Here is a 10,502-nt window from a genome sequence, read left to right as displayed (position 1 = left end):
TCTTCCTAGCAACACTGTCCAAAATCCAAAGAATGATGCGCACTGTATGACAATCACTACTCGGGGTGGTAGGCAAACCATTGACCCACCTATGCCATCTACTGAGGAAAATGTGAGAAAGGATAATGATAATGTGGTAAAGGGTAGTGGTGAAGCAGAGGAAAGTAATGGAAAAGATGCAGAAGTACCTATCAAGGTAATTCCCATGCCTAGGCCACCACCACCCTTCCCTCAGAGATTAGTGAAAAAGATCGAGGATGGTAAATACCGGCGTTTCATAACAATGTTGAAGCAGCTTTCTATCAATGTCCCTTTGGTAGAAGCTCTAGAACAAATGCCCGGTTATGCCAAATTTATGAAAGATCTGGTCACCAAGAAAAGATTGGTCACTTTCGAATGATGATAGACTGCAGCATTGTAGTGCTATTGCTACAAGATTCCTCGTACAAAAGAAAGATGATCCTGGTGCGTTCACTATTTCTTGTACAGTTGGTTCATTACATTTTGTGAAAGCATTATGTGATTTGGGGGCAAGCATAAATCTCATGCCCCTCTCAATTTACAAGAAGTTGGGTTTGGGGGATCCAAAATCCACTGCGATGCGGCTACTGATGGCTGATCGGATAGTGAAACGGCCTATAGGGATACTCCATGATGTGCTAGTAAAAGTGGAGTCATTCATCTTTTCAGCTAATTTTGTTATTCTTGATTGTGAGGTCGATTTTGAAGTGCCTATTATTCTTGGGAGGCCATTCCTTTCTACAGGTAGAGCATTAGTTGATATGGAGAAGGGACAGATGACATTTCGATTGAATAATGAAGAAGCGACCTTCAACATTTGTAGGATCATAAGGCAGAGTGTTGAGCTCCAATCGGTATCTGCCATATCCCACAAAGAAAAGATGAAGAAGGAGACTGAACAGAAAAATGCAAAACAAGAGTTTATAGTTGGGGATTTGGTGCTTGTAGACAGTTCTGGGGTGCCTTGTCTTCCAGGCAAGTTCAAGTCTAAATGGACTGGCCCTTACTTGATTACCCAAGTATTCCCTCATGGAGCAGTTGAGTTAAAATTCAAGGAGGGAGTGCGGTTTAAGAGGAATAGAGATAGCATAAAACTTTATTTTGGGCATAAAGCATCGGGGAATAAAGTGATAGAGGCATACCATCTTGATGAAGTCTGAGTAATCAAGGGTCCCCAGTCGTGCTGCGACATTAAATCAGGCGCTTGTTGGGAGGCAACCCAATACTTATAGTCCTTTTATTAATGGTAGCATTTTTCTACTAATGAGTTTTTAAATTTGTAGGCACATCACCAGGAAATTCTGCAGAAGATCACTCTAAAACAGTCACCAACGGACACATGCGACGGACCGTCGTGCTGGTTGTCAGAGACCCTATTCCTAAAGGTCTCTCACATTTTCTAAGTGTCCTCCAACGGACATCCAGGACGGACCATCATACTCTCGATGGTTCATCCTGCATAACCGTCATGGAGGTCAGAGACCCCTCTCTTAAGAGTCTCTTTTTTTTTAGTGTCCCACGATGTACATCGACGACAGACCGCCATAATCACAACGATCCGTGCTGATTTTCGGCGCTTTGCGCCCCAGGTTTGCTTCACCTACCACTCTTGTATTTCAATTTTTTTATGCATTGGGGACAATTGCATGTCTTTTTGTTGGGGGTGGGGTAAATGGAAAGTGAGTGTTAGGGTGAAATCTGAGTAGCTCAATTCACTATCCTCTTTTGGGGTTTTCTTGCCTGTGTTCTTTTTCCCCAAAAGACTGATTACTTTTTCTGTTGAACTGGCATGTTCATATCTTTTGTACATAGTTTAATTCTGGAGCATGATGGCTAAAATGATATCCTGTTAAACTGGAAAATAATGCATGACTAGGCATAGTAACTGATAATTGTGTGGCTCTAAGCATGAAACAGAGTTACACCATTGCATTACCCTAAGTCTTAAATTCGAACTAGGTGTCTGATAATTTGGTATAGTGATGAGATGTCAAGTGAGTGTGAGGAAATTTAAATAGTCCACTATTGGTACTGAGCTAGAACTTGCCTGGTTAGTCCTGCTAAAAGTAAGCTGTAATAGATAATTAGGAAAGGATCATAGGCCTTTATTCAATATAGCCCATTTCTAGCCTAAAGAAAAGAAACCAAATGAAATTTATCCTTCTTTGATCCAAATAATCTGAGCTTAAAATTTGACCTTTCTTTTTCACCCCAACTGATCTTTTCTGGGAAAAATGTGTTGGCCCTGGTCCCTCCTTGGACATGTGCACCTCAGCTTATGCCAAAAGCATAAGTTGAGGGTGGATAATGCATAAACAACCTTCGTTATAGCCCTGACCCAACTTTGGGTATTGTGTACCTTGACTCATGGCAAAGCCATGAGTTGAGGGTGACTACTATGAGGAATGCTCTGGAAAGTGGGGTTGAAAGAACAAAGAGAGAGAAAGAACAAAAGTAAAGTGACTCAAGAATTAGATGAAAAGAAAAGTAAAGAAAAAGAAAAATACACAAGAAATATAAGCAAGAAAAGAAGAGAGTCACTTACACAAATGAAGAAAGAAGAGAAAATATCAAGGCGAAAGAATATGAGAAACTGGGCGAGATAAAATGAGAGACTTTGGAAGGTTTAGTCGATATGTCAAGGAGGGCAAAAAGTCACTAAAGTATACCAAAATATACCTTACCTAACCCCGAGCCTATGTTACTAGCTAAAAAAGTCCTATCGTGATCCTAAGGGTTGTATAGCGAACTTAAGGCAGTGAAAATAAGGGCAAGCTTATGGCAAAAGGTATGAATGAGTGTGACTTTGTTCTGAGAGTGAGTGTTGAAAAGTAATCCTTATACTCAAAGTGAAATCATTGTGTGAAAAAGGAGGATTTTGTTTTAAAGTGAGGACACTAGTTGCAATACCAGAATTGCTAGTACCCCGGTGAAAAATTGAAGAGGATAGGTGTTAGTGCGTGGTGAGTCTGTGTCATGTTCTGATCCCACAAAATTCAAGCCTAATAGCGATAGCATGCATAGATTTGATGAGATTAATCGGGATTGATAGCCAAATGATTGCAAAGGATAAAACATAGATACTATTGTACAAAGATTGTCTAGTGAGTCATAGTGCGTCGCTTGAGGACAAACAACGAATTTAAGTTGAGGGTATTGATATACCATGGTTTCACGGTATTATTAATACTTTTCCCTTAAGTTTAGTGTGTCCAAAAGCCTTTTTGCGCTAATTTTTATATAAGTTTCTCTTTGTTTTGCAGGAAATCTGTCCAAAGCTGAATGCCGAGATTTTGAGCGAAGAAATGCAGAAGAGACCACCTACGGAGCATATGACGGTCCGTCGTGCTTGTGACGGTCCGTAGGTGGCAGCGTAGTGTAGCTGCTGAAGGAAGATGGGGAAGTCTGACCAAGTGTGGGATTACGAAGCTTGTGACGGTCCGTCGTGGCTATGAGGGTCCTTCCTGCAGGTTCGTCGTGAAGTTCAGAGAAGTGATCCTAGTACTAAGATTCCAAGAGTTGAAGTGTTTTGGAACGAAGACCCTCGACGGACCGTTGTGCCTATGACGGTCCGTCATACTTGCCGTCGAGGGGAATGAAGAGAGCAGCAGAAGAAATTGCACAAGTATGGTCCATCGCGAGGTCTGTCGACCCAGCCGCGTTTTGGCAGATTTCCAGCAATTAGAATCCATGTTTAATTAGGTTTTTGTTTTTTTATAAATAGTTCGAAAAACCTCGTTTTTGATGTTAGACACCAGATAGTTAGACTCTGTATTATTAGACTTTGTGTATTAGTGTTAGATTTTGAGATTCTTGCAAGTGATTTTTGGAGATTAATCAAGCAAACTTTGGATTTTATTCTTTCTCATTGATGTAAGTACATGAATTCGTATTTAATATATTTGAATATTGTGTTTATGGTTATGAGTAACAAAACTCCATAACTAGGGTTGTGGGAAACATAGGCAAATAATGAGATAAATCCTAACTAAAATAACAATTCTAGATTAGTGTCTTGCATGTATTAATAATTCTTTCGCGTAAAAGTCCTTTTAACAGATGGTCAATGTTAGAACTCGCCTAATGCTACTTGCCGGACCAAGGAGGTAGATAATAGGAAAAGAATTATTAACATAGATTTAGTGTATACTATCTAATAGGCTAGTATTGATTGGTACGAGGTAATAACTTAGTCAAATATCGAATACGATGCTTAATATGAGGTAAGAATAAGGTTTAGGATAGCAACACACGTAGCCGGACCAAGGTGCGGAGTGAGATTTTCTAAATGCCAGACCAAGGATTTAGAAATACATAACTTATCACTTTGCATGTAAGATACTAGAAAAGAATTGTTATAGTTAGAATTATTAATTTATGAACCTGTGGGGAACACGTAAACCCTAGTTACTTTGATTAATTGATTAAAACCCAACATTCAAAGCTGTTAAGTGTCTCTTTCAAGTTCGTTATTTATTTTCACTCATTTAGAAATAGAAACCCCCCTTTATTGTTTTTACTTTCCAAGGAAGTCATTGACCAAACAATAGTAATAACAGGTTGAAGTTAAGTCTAGACTATTTTCCTCGTGGGAACGATCCCAACATCACTAGTTGGGTTATTTACTTGACACGACCGTTTTACTTCTTATTTGAGAAGTAAGTTTGAGCGTATCACAGACGCCAATCATTGATGGAGTATCGCGAGGTACAAATTTCTATACGGTGGAGCTGGTGAATGCCACCAGTAAAGACTTGGCCCCACAGAATCCCATGCCTGCCGTGTACAAAATGATAGCCACTGTGATGTTGCAGAATTGTTTCGAGCCAGGTTACGGATTAAGAAGAGATTCCCAAGGAATTATTGAGCCTGTTCTGGTCCTCGTTAAGGGATCCAAATACGGTTTGAGGTACATCCCCACAGATGATGACATGAAGGTAAAGAAGAAAAATGATCAAGCATTGGTTAAGCCGATCCCACATCTGTATCAATCCTTTCTAATTCGGGATTATGCCGAGCATGAAGACCTTAGGGAAGGAATCTGTGACTTCTTCGAGGAGATCGATCTTGAAAATCTAGAAACCCTAAGTCTGAAAAGTTTATGAGAATCTGTAGAACTAACTGAATTCTAGGGACCTAATGGGTGAAAAGAACTCACTAGTGAAATTTCAAATAGCTGGTGACAAAATCTATGGAGAAATCCTTTGAATTTTGGGGCTGAACTTTGAAGAACACTGTTGCTTGTTCTTGAAAGAAATTGGCGCCTCTTTCTCTCCTTTATGTTCTAACTTGGATGATTTCTGGAGATTGAGGGTTCTGGGTATGTCTGACTAGATTATTAGGTTTGACTGAGTAAAATGACTTAGTTTAGGCATTAAATGACATAGTTTGAATAAAAACAACCCCACTGGTACTAACAATCAGGATGAAAAATTGATAGGTATAAGACTTGGGAGTTTCCCCTCCACATACCTTGGGTGTCCAACTTTTTTATGGGAGGACGAGAAAAAGTTATTTTGAAGATCTGATTAAAAAGATAACTACCAGACTCCCTACATGGAAAAACAGACTACCGTGTTTTGGAGGAAAGTTCATTCTAATTAATCATGTTCTATAGTCGACACCTATATACATGTCGACAACAATGAATCCACCTTAGGGGTTATTGATCAAATTCATCAGTTTTTTTCTAAATTTTTTAGGGTAGTCATAAGGCATCAAAAATAAACATTGGTATTATGGTTGGAGCTGTGTCTACTAAAGAAGGAAGGAGGACTAGGACTCAGATCACTCCATGATATGTCAAAGGCACTCTTTGCAAAGTTGTGGTAGAATTTAAGAATATCTAGCTAATCTATACGGAGCAGTTACACGTGGAAAAAATATGGTAAAAATTACCATTCTCTATTGGTTTAGAATAAAGGAGCTTCACAAGTATAGAGAAAAATGTGGCACATTAAGAAAGAAATTTAACAAGAAATATGGGGAAACACAAAGAAGGTACATTTAGTATTTGGATGGATTATTGGACAAAACAAGAGGCATTGTACTTTATAGAAGATAAATGGAAAGAGATGGAATTTGAAGTAAAAGAGTTGATAAATGAGGGGCAATGGGACAGAGAGTAGCCTAGAAGAATTTGCTTCTAATTATGGTATGCAGATACCCTCCGTCATAATTTCGGACATTGGAGCCTTTGTCATTCAAAAACTAGAATATATATGTCATTCACTCTAATAGAAGACTAAAATAAGGACAAGTGGCGCAAACTTATTTGCTGATAAATGTCGGAGCAATGGATAAGATTATGACACAAATATATTCATTAGTAGATAGGGTATATTACTCTAGTTTTGGACGATAGAAACACTAATGTTCCAAAAATATGAAAAATGGTACTTACATACCATTTATGATAGTTCAAGGGTATATTTGTCTTTTTTTTCTAGAAAGGGTGTGGAATGACATAATTTCAACATATGACATCCTAAAAAAGATGAAAGTGAATGTGGTATCTAGATGTTATTGTTTTGATAAGCGGAAAGAAGAACCGGTGCAACACTTTTTTCTAACAGCTCCGATAAAGAAGATTCGGTGCAACACCTTTTTCTAACAGCTCCTATACCCCAAAATTTATGGAAGTAATTTTCTTCGTGTGCAGGTATCAACATAGAAGGAAAAAACTTGCAATAAATAATCATTACCCGGTGGACATGGTCATACAAGCATAAGTTGAGGCATACAATGAAGGCAGTTCCTACCATCATCATGTGGGAATTATAAAAGAGGATGAATATGAGAACACATGGCAATGAGGTAACTTTTGGGAAAATGAAGGAACACTTCTAAATATAAGGGAAATTGGATATGAATGGTAGGCGATGATGGTAAAACTCCAATCATATCAATTAAGATTGCATTACTTGATGGTAAAGTGGGAGCCACCATCAGAAGGATGGATAAAATACAACATAGGTGGAGTTTGTAAAGGAAATCCAGGTTTGAGATCTTATGGTTTCACTATTAGGTATACCAGAGGGGATATTCTATATGCTAAGGCATAAGATATTAGGGAGACAACTAGCATGGAATCTAAAATTGTAGGAGCGTGAAAGGTAGTTGAATATTGTGCGAAATATAGGTAAAATAATACTATGTTAGAGACTGATTCCATCACACTCAAAATCATATTATTGAAAATATGGAAGATCCCATGGGAACATACAGAGAGGATTGAAGAAATTTAGAAGATAATAACAAGGAAAAACATTCAAATAAAGCATACATTCAGGGAAACGAACTAATTAGCTGACTACTTAGCTAACATGGATTTTGAAACAACATGGATGCAATTGTCACGACCCGAGCCTACACCCTGGGCGGGACTGACACTTAAGAACCATTGCTTGCCCCAAGCGAACCCTTGACCTGACTTACTTACTCAACGGAAGACTCTAAGCATTATTACAATGATCAAATACACTTAACTCAACTGTTTAATAAAATAAATTAGAATTTTTAAAAGTCAACATTCAGCTTGGCCAAAATGGCAATTCAAGTCTTAACATATAAAAAGATAATGTAAAGACAACTAAACTACTAATTGTTCATGAAGCCTATAAAACAAAGAGGGATGTTGGGACAAGATTTTTGGGCGATCATCCTAACAATGAAATATTGAAACCAAAATGAAAGAGGTCTCCCGGAATGCAAGGAGACACACCAACTAACTCTGAGTCTTCAATTGTATCAACGTGGCGCTGGGGGCTAACCTTGCGTCTGCATTATAAAATGTTGCAGTCCAACTGGTATTAGTATATGGAATGTACTAGTATGCGAGTTGGAATGTTAAACCCAACATCGGTTTGAAAAAGATATGAAAGGAACACTTACCTTGGATTTAATCAACTCATGAATAACTTAACTCAATATAAAGCAATAAAGCATATGCAACATATATAAAACTTGTAAAAATAGTGGAAAACAACTTAGTTCATTAAAAAAAATGCAATAACAAACTCAATTTTACTCATATAATAAAGTAATATAGTTTATTTGGGAGTTTCTTTAACCGACAACACACCACTATGAGCCTAAGTGGTGATGTAACGTCTTGCCTATGCTGCCAAAACTGTCTTATACTTTGTCGTTATATAGTACGTCTTAACTAAGTGGATCCACTAGTCCAGGGGTGGATTCAACAAGGGCTATGGGGTGTCACATGACACTGCTTCGTCGAAAATTGTACGAACTATATGCAGTGTGAGAAGGGAAAAAATAGAGATATGGTATATATGATAAATGAGACACTTATTAAATCAAAGTTATGCGTAGCCCAACTAGTTTTTGGCTTGGAATTTGCAAGTGAGGTCGTGGGTTCAAACATGACTGGCTTCATTTTTTATTTTCTTTTCATCTGTCTCTCATTTTGCTTCATGTTTTATGTTCTTTTATTTGCCTTCTTTCTCACATGGTATTAGTTCGAATACATTATATTTTTAAAAAAGGGAAATCATCAAAAGTTATTTTATTTTATAAAAAGGTATAGCGTGTGTGTGTATATACACATATGTTTATTTTTTTTTTCATTTTAAAAGGTGATACTGCTTACGAAAAATCCTGTGTACGCCACTACACTAGTCTATGCTAAAAAACAACTTAAGGAGTCATCTAAAAAAGTATGATCCTTTACTACCCATGATGGCTACATAGTTTATGGAGACTTGAGTTAATATGAACTCACATGCCCAAATCAGTGCTCAATAATACTCCCAAAATGTACTTAGCTCATAAGTTTTAAAACAACTACTTTCTTTTCTTTTGAGATAATTACTCAAAACTTAGCTTAAATGCTCTCTTGGAATTGATGTTCCCTTTCTTGCTCAAATATGAAATACATAGTCCCCATATACTTCTTTGAAGAAATGAACTTTAATCTTTACTCTTTACTCAACTTGAACTTTAAGTCTTAAAACAAAGTTGAATTGTTTGTGAAAGACTTTTGAAAACTTTATAAACTTCTCTTTAACTTGTTTCTTAACTTCTAGACTTGACTTTTAACTTTTCTTGAATTGAATTATGGATTCAAGGTTATGATTCGTGTTTTTGGATGATTTCTAGGTGTTTAGGAGTCATTTAGAGTAGTTAGAATCAATTGAAAGTGTTAGTACACTTTGAAAGGACTTAAACAGACTAAATGACGGAAAACAGATGAAAAACGACGATTTGGGTACATCCCGAGCGCATCGCGCCAGCCCCAACTTATTGGGGCTCATTTTGGGCGTACTGCAGGCGCGCCGTGTCAGCCCCTCGAGCACTATGGGGGCACGTTGCATCAGCCCTTCAGGCACTACGGGGACGCGTTGCGCCAGCCCCTCCCCAGGCAAACTGGATGAACTTTTCAATTCATTTTTTGACCTTAATTCAATTATTTTCTATTTTTTTCTCAAATTCACTTTAGAATCATGTCCCAAGACATTTACACAAAGATCTAACTCAACCAACTCAAGGAAACAACACTTTAATATCAAGAATTTCCTTAATCTCAACTCATGTTCAAGAACGAAAGTAATTCAAGAACAACTATCAAGAACATTGAACTCCCAATCTTTTTCGAATGAATTTGTGCTAAATCAAACATGTTTGGCATGTGGGTGAATAAACCCAACGTTATGTAGGATCGAGTCCTACCTGCAATCAATTCCATGCGAAGACGATAAAATCTTGATCTTTCTCCTTCTTTCTTTTCCTTTCTGTTTTCTCCAAACCCTAGCCTGACTTCAACTTTTCTAAGCTGATTTAAAATATGATTTTACCCCAATCAATCACCTAAAAACGAATTAGAACAATCGGGTATGAAAAAGACCAAAACACCCTTTAAAAATTTGGATTGGACATTCCTTATGTGAACAACCCAACTTCCAATGGGCATATCTCACTCATACGAACTTGAAATTGCGCCAACTTGGCGGCGTTGGAAAGATTGTTTCAAGATCTTTCCTACGATATCTGGAAACACACCTAAATCATCCTGAGCTAGGAGTTATGATCATTTGAAGTTTACAAAAACTCAACTTTAACACGCTTAACAAATTTCCAGATCTTTATGTTCTTTCTAAAAAAAATGACTATATCCAATTTCTAACTTTCTATTTCTTTCTAATCACGGGTGTTACCAAAAAAGTTTGAAAGCTTTTGAGAAATACCTATGAGGGGGATACACAACCAATATATGCATAAGATAAAGTTTGGCCTTTCTAAAGGCTATCTAGCAGTGTTTAAGCCTACTAACCTTAGTTATTACATCTTACAAAAAGGATCAGCAGAAAAGAGGGGTGCCAAACCAAATCAACTATTACAACGCCATAAATCTTCATAAACCAGAGAAGACAGTGCTTGGGCACAATTGCTACAGAAAAGAGACATTTCTTTCAAATTTTGAGTCAAAGATAAACGAAAAGTAAAGAAAATATCTCTTGCGG

This window comes from Solanum lycopersicum, chromosome 7 (genome assembly GCF_036512215.1).
Source record: "Solanum lycopersicum chromosome 7, SLM_r2.1".
Lineage (NCBI taxonomy): Eukaryota > Viridiplantae > Streptophyta > Magnoliopsida > Solanales > Solanaceae > Solanum > Solanum lycopersicum.
The sequence above is the reverse complement of the archived record's forward strand: the minus strand, read 5'-3'. Positions refer to the sequence as shown.